The sequence below is a fragment of the Parasteatoda tepidariorum genome, chromosome 10 (genome assembly GCF_043381705.1).
Source record: "Parasteatoda tepidariorum isolate YZ-2023 chromosome 10, CAS_Ptep_4.0, whole genome shotgun sequence".
In the NCBI taxonomy this organism is placed as follows: Eukaryota; Metazoa; Arthropoda; class Arachnida; order Araneae; family Theridiidae; genus Parasteatoda; species Parasteatoda tepidariorum.
Window position 1 is genome coordinate 31,759,787 of NC_092213.1, and position 12,638 is coordinate 31,772,424.

The following is a 12,638-nucleotide window of genomic DNA, read 5'->3' on the forward strand; positions in this document are numbered from 1 at the left end:
TCATGTCTTTGTGCTTTTTTTTTTTTTTTAAAAAATAACTACAATGTTGACATCTGAAATATGATCATCGAATAAATGAAATCATGATTATGGATCACAGTTAGTAATATTGAAATCAGTGAAGAGGCACTTTTCAAAAAGTTTAATATAGCCATATTAAGCTAAATATAGCAACATATCTTGTTTTCTCTTTTAAAAAAAAAGGGAAAATGTTTCTATGAACACATAATACGCAATGAAATTTTAAGAAAGCAAAGGATTTCAAACAAAAGAAGTGCTATGAAGAACCCCATCTAGCAACAGGTATGAATTAGTATGGGGTGGAAGGGAGAATTTATTAAAAGAAAGCATATAAAACTATTGAAAATACTTAAAAAAATGAATATGCCCAATCTTTATGCAGTTTGAAGTACGGTTAAGTTTGGGTTTTAAGAGGTCTGATTCTTTAAAACTGAGCTTGCAAGATACTACGGCTAAGATATTACCAATATGTAAAAAGTGATAGTATATTTACTTTAAACTTTGTGAACAGTTTCTCCGATTAATTTTCACTTTAAGTTTAAAAGGAAATCACTATAGATTTATTGTAACATAAATTTAAATATTGTGACTATATTGGCGGGTTTTTCTCCGTTCCGCCCTAGAGAGCTGCAGGTGGTTCAGGTTTAGAGGGTAAAGTCACTCGAAAAAATAACTCGGTAAATAAATGTTTAACTACTCTGAACTAAAGACAATTGAACGTAATTCAAGTACATACAAACTTTTGCTGTAATGTAAACAAGTGTGCGCACATTAACTTCGTGACAAAATCATCAGAAGTTGTAACACAAAAGTAACAAGGGCGTCATAGGAGGCTCAATTTTTGAGAGGGCCGAAATAAAATTGCAAATTCCTAATAGTTCTCTAAATTTTTCGCTTAAGATAAAAAATTCTTATATGTGCTAAATACCAGCAAAAAAATCATTTTTTTTTCATCGCTTTCTTGTTTTTAACCTTGAATTTAAATAAATGATAAACACGAAAATCGAGGAAGATTATTTAGAGATCAAATAACCCTCAAATTGCACGTTGAAGTCTCCATATTCAAGAATTTTATTTTGAAATTCGTCATAGGTCGGGTAGTAAAATTCTTCCTATCAATGCAAACAGTAGGGCTCCAATTTCATACTCTTCGGATACGCTAGGTTCCATGATAGAAAGTAAGTTAGAAGTTTATCTAACGTTGAGGATCGTAGATCAAGCACTTATGTAGATGATACCTTGAAGGAATTCATTATAATTCTCAAGAAAGATGTAGAAAACAGGACGGAAGGAACAAAAGATCCAGAATTATGTTTTGAAAGGAAACAGACTGTTTCGTGTCACTAATGAAGGTGAAAACGAAAGTTTTTATTTGTCATACAAAAAAGCATGAGGAAAATCATGGTTGTAAGATTTCACGACCTTATGGGATACTTTTCTGTAGACAAGACTGTATCTAAAATCAGGAAGTTGTATTGATTTCCTGCTATGAAGAGATATATTCGTCGTCATATATCGATGTGCTTCGAATGTTTGGTGTTTGGTCCAAGTGAGAAGAAACAAGGTCATCTCCATCCTATACCGCCAGGAAAAGACCATTTGCAATAGTACATCTTGATAATTTAGGCCCTTTTGTAACCAGTTACAAAAGAAATAACGAATTACTTGTCATTATAGATAATATGACAAGATTTATACGTCTCTCCTGAAAAAGACACGTCGTCTAAGAATGTTTTGAAATCAGAGAAGTTCGTTGAAGGTTTTGGATTATCAAACCGCTTCATATCAGTTAAAGTTTCCTGTTTCACTTCACGTGGTTTTCAGTGATTTCGCAATGAAAATGGCATCTTGTACACACTGAATTCTACATCCCATCCTCAAGAAAATTAATGGTTGAGAGAGAAAATAGAGAAACATTACACCATTTGCAAAACTCTTGGAAAAGCACCTTTTGAAATTCTTCATAGATATATACCAAGATTTAAGTATGTAATTATGAGGATGTTTGCTGATGAAGAGGGTAAAATATGAAATGATCCAGGGAAGCTGTAACTCGATACAAGAGAGAAACAATCGAAAAAGAGCAAGAGAAAATTAAAGCACATTACATTAAAAAAGAAGTCTGGTTCATTATTGTTTGACAAGGGGGAAATCGTTGAAGTTAGAAGACACTCAAAGGCGACAGGGGAGTCAACGAAAATTTAACCACTGTTCACAGTATCGAAGACCTATGGTTATCGCAGAAATACTTCCTAGTGATACATATAGAATCTCTCAATTACGCTAGCGATGGCCAACGGCTCATGTTAGTCAAGTAAAATATTGGAGAAGCTGGAATGAAAATTATGATGATTTCAACGAAGATTCTGATGAAGAACCCAAAAAGCAACGGCCCAAACAAACTGTTTGTAGACCACTGCGTTACAATGATTTCATAAGCTTTTAGAAATTTGCATTATCATTATTCCATATTATTAATCTAGTTAATTTTATTGTGATATATTTTATGTTTAATTTAATTGAGGTTAATTAAAATGTTCATTTACATCGTACTAGAGCTGCACAATTGGCTATTGGCGACGGTCTGGGAAATATTCCTGAGGATGATCCGAAGACATGCCATCACAATTTTGATCCTCTGCAGAGGGTATGACAACCCCGATTCGGTAGCCCGACGACCTGCACGCGAGTTCGAGCACTTTACGGTAGAACAGTTTAACGAGGACCAATACCGCACACTCTCGGTCCCTACGCAGACTGATCCAAGTGGTCACCCACCCGCACACTGACTGTAGCCAGTGATGCTTGACTTCGGTGATCTACTGGGAACCATGTCTTAACGACCAGTTCACTGCGGAACTGCAATGTCTTAACATTGCAGTCCCGCAATGGTGGAATGTGAGCGCATATACATTATAGCAAGGTACGAGTACGCTTATACTATCAATAAATATTTGTTTTTGTTTTTTTGTTAATTTATTAGTGTTAAATTAACTACACAAGAAACCAACACTACCAATATAAGTTTTGCAACGAAACATAGACAACACGTTACTTTCTTCATTAAAAACAGAATTGGCATTCAGAATTTTTTTCCTTTCTTCAAAAATTTTCTTTGTGCGGCGCACACACTTGTGTGAATCGCATGAGTGTGTATCAAATATAGTGAGAATTTTTCTTAGCAGAAAACTTGGATAGTTTCTCGAATCGGATGCAGTGTGAATACGGATAGTCTGTGAAGAGAGAGTACCAAACTCCCGAATTAAGTTCTCGTTCAAATCTCCGCAAACGCGTTCGTGATTTTTTTTTGCAAGCAGTGAAAATAACCCTTAAAATCAATAGGTATATATATTTTTTTTAAATTTCAGCTAAATAAACTTCTCAACTTCTTTGCACGCAGGCACGCATTCATTCTTGCTTGCTGGATCGTAAAATTTCGAACAAAGCTAATACATCAGATATTACTGTTGTTAAATTCGTTTTGTAAATAATAATAAACGATAAATTTTCTTTTTAAACTTGAGCTAATAAATTTTTGAGTAGTCTGAGGTGATTGCAAGCATACTGGAGAAGAAATCTGAAGGCGCTATGAAGAAATAGACATTTAGGGTTCGTTATCAACTATATTACAAAGGTATATTAACGAAATTGGATGCTATTTCTTTTATATCTGTCCGTAAAGTAATTTTTTTTTGTTTACATCTAAGAAGTTTTCGAGTTATTTTGTATGCAAGAAATGTTCTAAAATAGTTTTCTTTGGAAATTCTTTGATCTCACTGTGCCATTTGAACTTTTCTTCATTAATTCAATTTTACTACCATTCACGCCTTACTGAAGTCCCCAGCAAAGTATTCAAATATAATCTCCATGCCCCACCTAAAAGCTTTCAACTCCGATTTGCAGATTTCTTTTTTGGAGGTGTCCGAATCATTTGTTAAAGATTTTCGCCTGATGGATGATCGTCCGGCCTATTGCGAAGTTTTAGCCCTAAATCGTCATTACAAACTATCTTGTTTAAGTAAATTTAAAGGTTGAAAAATTGAATCTTCATCATAAATTACTTCAGAATTGAAAATTGATCAAGATGCATTTGTTATGCGAAGGTAATGCTAAAGTCCGTATGTTATATGAGCAAGATGTCATGTGAATATGATGCAAAACTCCATGTTCCATTTGATTGCTGAAAACCAAACCGAAGATTTATGTCTAGCCTGATGTATCTCTTAAAATGCATGTGAAGATCTATTTTGTCAGATTCATGCAATCCAGTTTGTAAGAAGATCTAACTTGTTTGGAGTTAAAAGTATGCTTGTCAAGTTGTATAATAATGTTACTTGCCTAATCTAAAAAGTTGTTGCTTATCAAATTCATAAAGATGTTGCTTATCCTCTCCAACCTGTAAAGATTAGCTGATCCTTTCTATAAAGATGTTGGTTATAAGTTGAAAGAAATTTGGGCTTATCTGCTATGCTATTAAATATCCTGGAGTTGATGGTTGACCTGGTTCCTGGTAGCTTCTCTGATGCATGATTGTTCCACCTGTTGAAGATCTTGTGCAGGGTGATTCTGGCTTACAATTGAAGGGAAGATAGTCATACATGAAAAACAGAAGTTTTAAGGAAAATGAAAAAAACTTTCTAGGAAGAATTAATTGACTGTTATCCATCTCTGGTTTATCATCAAATCGTTCAAGATAGTGTTGTGTGATACATAGTAGTGACTTCCTGAATGCGATTCGTCTATTTTAAATGTGGTGTTAGTGTTTGATCTCTCCGTCAGCTGCGTGTGAAATGTCTGCTTTCCACGTATGTCTTTACATCTTCGATTTTCTAAAAATGTTTTTATTAAAAAACGAAGGTTAAAATTGATCCCTCAAAAATTACATGGCTGATTGGTATAAATTTTTATTATTTTTAATAAAATGGTTGCATTTTATAATAATTAAGATTTAAAATTATCTTTTATGTTCAACATAATTTATTAGTATTTATTTTTCAAGATACAATAGTATTTCTAACACTTTTATCAATTATTAATTAGTTTCTTGCTTGATTTCTTTCTCTTATTTTAAATATTTTCAAAATTAAGAAAATTTTCTTGGTAGAAAAGAAAAACATAAATTTTTAGTTAAAATATTACGATACACTATTTTAATATTTTATGATATTTTACTTATCTAATTTATGCTATGTTTTTCATTTGTGTATATATTTTATAAGACTTTTGATGTTCAATTAATTTTATTATTTTGCAAAAGTTGTTTCAAATACTGTTTCAGTATTTTAGGATAATGTCTTAGTAATAATAATGCGTTTACTGAGTTTTCTTTTAACTATAGCAGTTTTTTAGTTATTTTTCAAGGATTAATTATAAATAAGCATGCTGGAGCAAGTATTCGTAATTAACAATTTTTTCCACACATTTTTGCTCCTGTAATTGCTTTTTGCTGGTCCTTGTTTATCAATATTTATTTTCTGTTATGCTTAAATAAGTTGATTATTTTTCTGATTTAATGTAGATAAGGTTAATTAATAAGACAATAGATCAAAATATAATGCTGTAGCTGTAACTTGCTGCAATATCTCAATTAAAGAAATATTTAGAAAGGAAACATAGTAAAAAAAACAAAAAAACAATTGATAGAGCATATGTTTTTACAAAACACTTTGAAAGGAATTTGTGTTTTTTGTAAGATTTGTTTAGGCTAATAAATTATTTTCAATGTTTTAATTATAATATTCTTAAAAGAATTTTTTTCCCTCTATGACAGATATGTTTAAAGGGAGTTTTAAAGATTGATAATTAGGCAATTTAAAAAATAAACTTTATCACTTATAAAAAATAAACTTTATCACTTAGTTCAGTGGAATTAACACATGAAAAGTTGAAAGTATTTTTATTTTGCTTGGGTAAACTAGTTACCTCATTAATTATACAATGTCATATTGAAAAATTATTTGTTTAGAATATTCAAAACTTATACATTTGAACGTCTGTGTTTTACCGAGGGAAATTATATAATTAAGAAAAAAAAAACAAATTATAAAAGAAATATGTGAGTAATGGAATATTTTTTAGGAAAAGGGGAAAAGTTATGAAGGAAAACAAAATTATAAATTTATTTTAAACTTAATTTTATAACTTGATTTTTCTGGTATTTTCAATCTTATGTTCATCATAGTTATAATATATGTTAATGTACTTTGCAAGTTAAGAAAAGGCATTAATAGTTTAGAAGGTTTAATATTTACTCAAATATAAAACTTAGAATTAGTCTTTCACATGATTATAAGAGTTGGAGTTGAAATTGTACAATTCTATTTGCATTGTGTATTCAACATTGATTTGACATGTATTTTAACCACACTCTTTTTCTCATTTTAATAATTGCATCAGAATATAATGTAGATAATTCTTTTTGATTCTACGAATAATGTATTTTTCCTTTTTAGTAAAATATAAAGCAATTCTTATTGCTTCGTAAACAAAAAAAGAAGAAAAAATATGTACATTTATCTCTTTATAAGTATTTTGTTTAAAACTTAACTAACTTTAACTATAGTATAAAATTTTATGTACTTGTTAATGAAAATTAACAGCAATATGTCAAATCTGAGAATAACCTATTTTTTAATTTGTATGTTAAATTAATAGCAATAAAAAAAATTTCAACTTGTTACTTTTCACTTTTCAACACTCATCTGAATTTTTTTTTTATCATAGGTGGGAGGGAACAATCTATTTTTTTCCATATATAATTGTTAATAGATTGATTTATTGTTATTATCTAATTTTTTTAACAGAAAATTGATACTAGTAGTAAATTATCAATTGCAAATCACATTAGATAAATGTCTTTTAAAGATGGATTTTTTTTATTAAAGGACCATTTTCTTTTTTACTTTAGTTTTGGTAAAGGTGCAAAGGATTTCAAAAAATTTATTGCAACAAATTATATTGTTGTTACAACCTGTTTATAGCCCTTATATTTTATCCATACAAATGAGATACATATTAAAACTAAATTTTAATGAAATCATAAAAAGAAATAGTAAACTATATTTTTTTAGAGTATCTTAAATAGGCTCAACAATTTTATTAAGATGACTGTTTTACCCACAAATAATATGGGCTTAATAAAGGTATTTGTAATGATCACACAAATTGAAGTTCCTAACCAAAAACTCTGCTAGCACCATCTTTCACCACTCATTGAGGTGATATCACCTTTGTGAATCTATGTCATAAAAAAATACCCTTCTCACGAAAAGACATGTGTACAGAGACTATGGATTAATTTCAATTTTAGGAATTGTATGTAATACATCTATTTTTCATTATTATTTTATATTTTACTAAGTTTTCATATTCAATAAGCATGCAAGTTACCACTGAACAAGGAATTATAATTATTTAACTATAAAGAATGTCAGGTAAAATAAATTAAGTTTGAGATTCCTTAAAGTCTTAAATTTTCCCCCTAAGAAAATTGGTATTATAATAAGTGTAGTTTACTTTCATCTGTAATAGCAAAAAATAGTATTTTGAGTCTTGCTTTGATTCTAATTAGTTCTAATTCTTTAATTAGATTTCACAACTAAAAAAATCTTGACAGTGATTGACTTACAAACCTGATAGAGTAGAGTAGCTTAGAGAATTTTGATGCGGATTAAATTTTACACTTAGAAAAGATAGTGTTTCTTATTAAGAGTGTAACGAATAATGATTTGACCGAATACCGGATATTCAGTGGCCAAATGCTATCATTATAAACATTATCCATTAGAAAAAGTAAAGGGAGAAAAACTAATAGGTATTCATTAGAAATATTTAAGATAAATGACAAACTGACTGACAGTTATAAAAATAAAAATGGAGAAAAAAATCCAGTTAGTTCTTAAAACAAAACTTGAATGTTAAAAATATTTTCCAAGAAAAGTATAAATGAAACGTTAATAGATATATAATCTATCAGGGATCATTTTAAAAATGTCCCTCTAACTTAAAAACTACAGATTAAAATGCAAAAGTGAAACAAAATAAAATTGATCTTAATCTGCAAAGGAAAGTTTTAAAGTTGAACATCTCACTTCTCTAATTTATTTTCAAGGGAAAAAAATATTTAATTGAAATCCTTAACGAAATTTTTTAAAAAAAGAAAAGGCTGAATGGAAACCAATTAAAAAAATCATTCTTATTTTTTAAAAGAAATTCAATATCTCTCAATTTCACTTTGACAATAATAGAATAAGGTTATAAAATCTCCCCGTTAAAATGTTGCACCATAATAAAAATATCAAAAACGAAACAAAAGAAAACCATAATTCTTAAAAGAGAAGGTTGATAAATGATGAATTTAGCTTGCCAGAATACAATTAGGAAAATTAGTAGTAGTAAAAAACTCCTGTTTAGTGAACATAGTGCCATAATAAAGTAACATAGCTGCCAACTTAATTTGCTTTTGCTCAGATTTTTTAGCCTTGTTCCAAAAATACGATTTTACTTCAAAATGTACTAATTTTTCGATTTTCTGGCACTTTCAGTCCTTTCCTGTTTTTTTTTTTTTTTTCAAACCCAGGGTGAGTATAAAAACTGGAAGCAGTGCATGCAATTTTTCTGCGAATGTTTTTGTTTTTCGCTTAATTTTGTGTATCTCTAGAACATTGATTTGCGGACTACCAAGTGTCAAAAACTTATTATCTGACGAAATTTTAAACCTTATGATAACATTTACATATATATGATTCTTTACCCAATTTGATTCTTCTTGTTTAGTAGATTTAGAATATTTGTAACTGTGCTGGAATCTGCTAATCCAACCCGTAATTTAAAAATTGAATCAATGAAGCTGTTTTTTTTCTNCTGGGGGGGGGGGGCAAAAGTACAGATTCGTAACATACTCCCTTTTAACAATGACTGTGTCAATTGTGTATCCTGATTCGTATTTTGCTTGATTTAAAAATTCAAAATCACAATTTGTATTTTCATGTTTTAAGAAACCCAAATCGCGACTCATATTCATGCAAGTTTAAAATCCAATATCGCGTTTCTTCTATGAAACATGTATAGTAGGGGTGCACAACCTTTTTGAGTGAAGGGCTACTTGCACAGCAGTTAGATTAATGAAGGGTCGCACACATATTAAGTCATGATAGTGGCAAATATAGTTTCTATAGAAACATTAATGTTCTAGGCATTAAATATTTTTTATCAGTAGGCTTAATAACATATTTGCAGAAAATTAAGCTTTTTTAATCATTTGAATTTATTTAAAATTAAAAAAACTAACTTTTTTTAAAAAAATTTTCCATTTTTCACAATAATTAATTTATATAAATATATATGCATATACACATAATTGAGGGGTATATAAATTCTTACCAAGAAGAAGCTTACTGAGTGAAAGTGCAAAAAATATTGAGTAATATAAATTTTAATTAAAGAAAATTTATAATGTTTAAGAAAAACCAAATTAAAATAAATTGTTTTATTGCATTCAGAGGCTCTTGCGGTCCTTTTGTGGCCTGCAGATCACAGGTTAATGTATGGTATATAAATTAATATCTAGATATTGATTTTTTGCACATTCACTTTGTGTTACAATTTCCCCTATTGGCTTATCATGCCTTGCTTCTATTTTTGTTTTTATTAAGTTGGCAGCTATGTTGTAATCTGTATATTTTAACCACATACACATCTGTATATGTTGTTCTACATTAACCACATACTTTTCAACTGTTGCTACTACCTCAATTTCTGGCGCATAAAATATTTTATTAATTTAGTCTCTCATTTAGCTACTATATAAAAATCAAACATTTAACAAAATTTTTTGTTGAAGCATAACAATCTTTTATGTCTGCTTCTTTTCAATGGGCTGTGAGATAAAGTTCTAAGACATTACATTTGGGATCTTAGTTATGATCTATCAAGTTACTTACATGCAAGATTATACTTGTTTTTTTTAATTGACTGCATCAGACCACTAATACTCACGTTTAACTGGTGTTTAAGTTTCTCCTTCATATCTTCCCAAGTAACTTTATTAGAGGCAGAATTGGAAGAAAGTTATAGTTTCATTTTCAGGCAACAGTTTAATTGTTTTTCTTTCTCCTCAGTGCAATTATGTAATAGAAGTTAAACTACTTCAGTAGAACAAAATTGTGTTGAAACAATTATCAAATGTAGAGTCCGAAATCAAATTTAAATAGTTTATAAAAATTAACAGATTTGTATAATAATGAAATTTACTTCAAAACATAATAAAATTTCACATGGAATAAAAAAAATACACTTCAATAAATATGCCATAATTGAAAATTTCACTCTAATTTAGTTTGGAATCTACATTCCTCATTTTCACAAACTGTTATTTATTACAGAATGCATTTTTTAATTAGAGTGTTTAACCATAAATAAAGATATCTAAAACATTCCATGTTTAAAGTACAATATCTGATTAAAACATCTTTTGGAACCCTTATTAAAATAATTCAGTGTAGTCCGTAAAAATAGACTTATTTTATATTTGAAACACAATTACATGTAAATAACGAAATTTTTTTTTAAAGGCATTTATGCCCTGTAGAATGTGCTTGTATCTGCAATAAATTTTTATGAGTTTTGTTTCAGACACACCTATGTCCCAAATACTGTGAATTACACTATTATCCAATTAACATTATTTGAAAATATAATTTGGAGTTCATGTAATTCTAGGCCATTTAAAACAAAGGTAATTTGATTACTTAAGATGTGAAAGATTTCAAAGTACTGTATTGTGCTTCTTTCTATGTTGCATAATGCCCTGAAAAAATTTTGGTTAGCCAATAGTAAGCAAACAATCACTAAAAATATAGCAGAGCTCATTCTAGGTAGGGTAAACAGGGTGCAGCACCCTGCTGCCCTTTTAGTCAGCCGAATCCATCCTGTTGCCCCTGAAGTAAATTAGTGTCCTGATGTAATAGACTCCTTATCCTTTTTGCCCTTTCTTTCCTTAACCCTTTATTTTTTCCCCAATCTCTACAATGGATTTCCTAAACCTTTATTTTTAACTATTTTTATTTAGTTTGTCATTGCTGTCAATACGTAGATTTATATGGGAAAGTACAAATAGCCATCACACCCCCTTGTTGCACATGTCTCTGAAAGTTTGCAATTACTTCCACTATCATTAAATTATAATTATTATTAATCATATTAATTATTAAATCATAACTACAGACACTCAAAAACATACATTTATTATTTTATTAATCTGTACATGCATTTTAAATAAATTACTAATCTGATTAGCTCATTAACTCAATATGTATGTTAATTTATTAATAAAAATTAGTATTAATACGATTGCTTTGCTACTTTTAGTAAAGTTTAAAAAAATTCTTTTACTAATTGACAATGTTATTTAATAGAACGTGCAAAGCCCATTGAAAGAAATTATTGCCTTTTTAGAATAATAATGCCCTTTTTTTAAACTTTTGCATCATGCCCTTTTTTCTGCCTTTTGGTATATTGATAAAGACTTTTAGTTTTGTTTTGCTCTTTTTATTGAAATAGTCCTAAAGCATTAAAAAAATGGTTTTTAAACTTGCATCAGGTTAACCAAAAAGTACCAAAAAACTCTTTTCTATTTGTTGAATCAACACTTTAATTTAAGATGTACTAGGCTTAACCATGTCTCTTAGTGACTTAATTATCAGCCTAACAGTGTATTATAATTTCAAAACACTTAGGTCTCACAGCTCTAAACTTAAGTTAAATTTCTAAATCTTGTTAGATTTTCATCAAAATTAAAAATAGGATAATCAAAAGTCTTATGTTTATTTAATCTATAATTTCTCAGTATTTTTAAATGAGATTCTCGTTTGAAGATTACCTTTAACCTGATTAGTCCTTTAGGTTTACGTTAACCTTTTTCAAAATTTTATAATTAATTGTAAAAATGTGAAAGTATTTACAAACCTCACTATGCACATCCACTAGACATGAGTGCACTTCGATCTTTGACCAATTAATAATATATGATTATTGAGACAAAAAATTCATAAAGAAAACGTGTCTAAATTGTAGGATAAAGAAAAATAGACCTACCACAAATATTCAGCCAAGATTTATGAATGTTTGGCCTATTCTGCAAAGTCCTTGATGTATAGCTAGGCTAAATACATATAATTCCATTATTTGTCATATGTTGGAAACTTATGTAAAATATATTAGAATATAAAGATTTAGGTTTCCTTTAGTCCTTACTAAAACCTGCTTAATTTTTATTTAGGCAATAGTAGGCCCTTAAAAGTACTTAATTTTGGTTCAAAGTTTTCTAAAGTCCTTAATTTCCAGTATCACTAGTTAATTCAAAAAAATTTTTAGTCTTACAAAAGTTTAAAACAACAAGTACAGCATTTAAAGAGGCAGGAAGGGGTGTGTGTACGTGAAGAGTAGCCTAGCCTTTTGACAAAGGGAAGGAGCATGCTCTTGGTTCTTTAAATTAAAATATTATTTTTGCTTCGAATGAGATCCCATGTGAAGAGTTGAGCATTCTGAAAATGTGTGGGGGAGCAGGATACTGTAATCTACTAACAGTTGGTTAGAATTTCTGTTCTTTTTTATGACAT

The 12,638-nt window shown here is 29.2% G+C and overlaps 1 protein-coding gene across 2 annotated transcripts in view; it reads left to right on the top strand.

Moving 5' to 3' along the window:
* The first annotated feature begins 3,395 nt into the window (after positions 1–3,395).
* LOC107437237 (THO complex subunit 2-like protein) overlaps positions 3,396–12,638 on the top strand; it is a 28,693-nt gene continuing 19,450 nt past the window's right edge. The window contains exon 1 of one of the 2 annotated variants that reach the window (XM_016049166.3): positions 3,396–3,655. The gene's annotated coding sequence lies outside the window, so the exon portion shown is untranslated. The remainder of the gene's footprint in view (positions 3,656–12,638) is intronic. The other variant, XM_043043285.2, reaches the window with a different exon arrangement.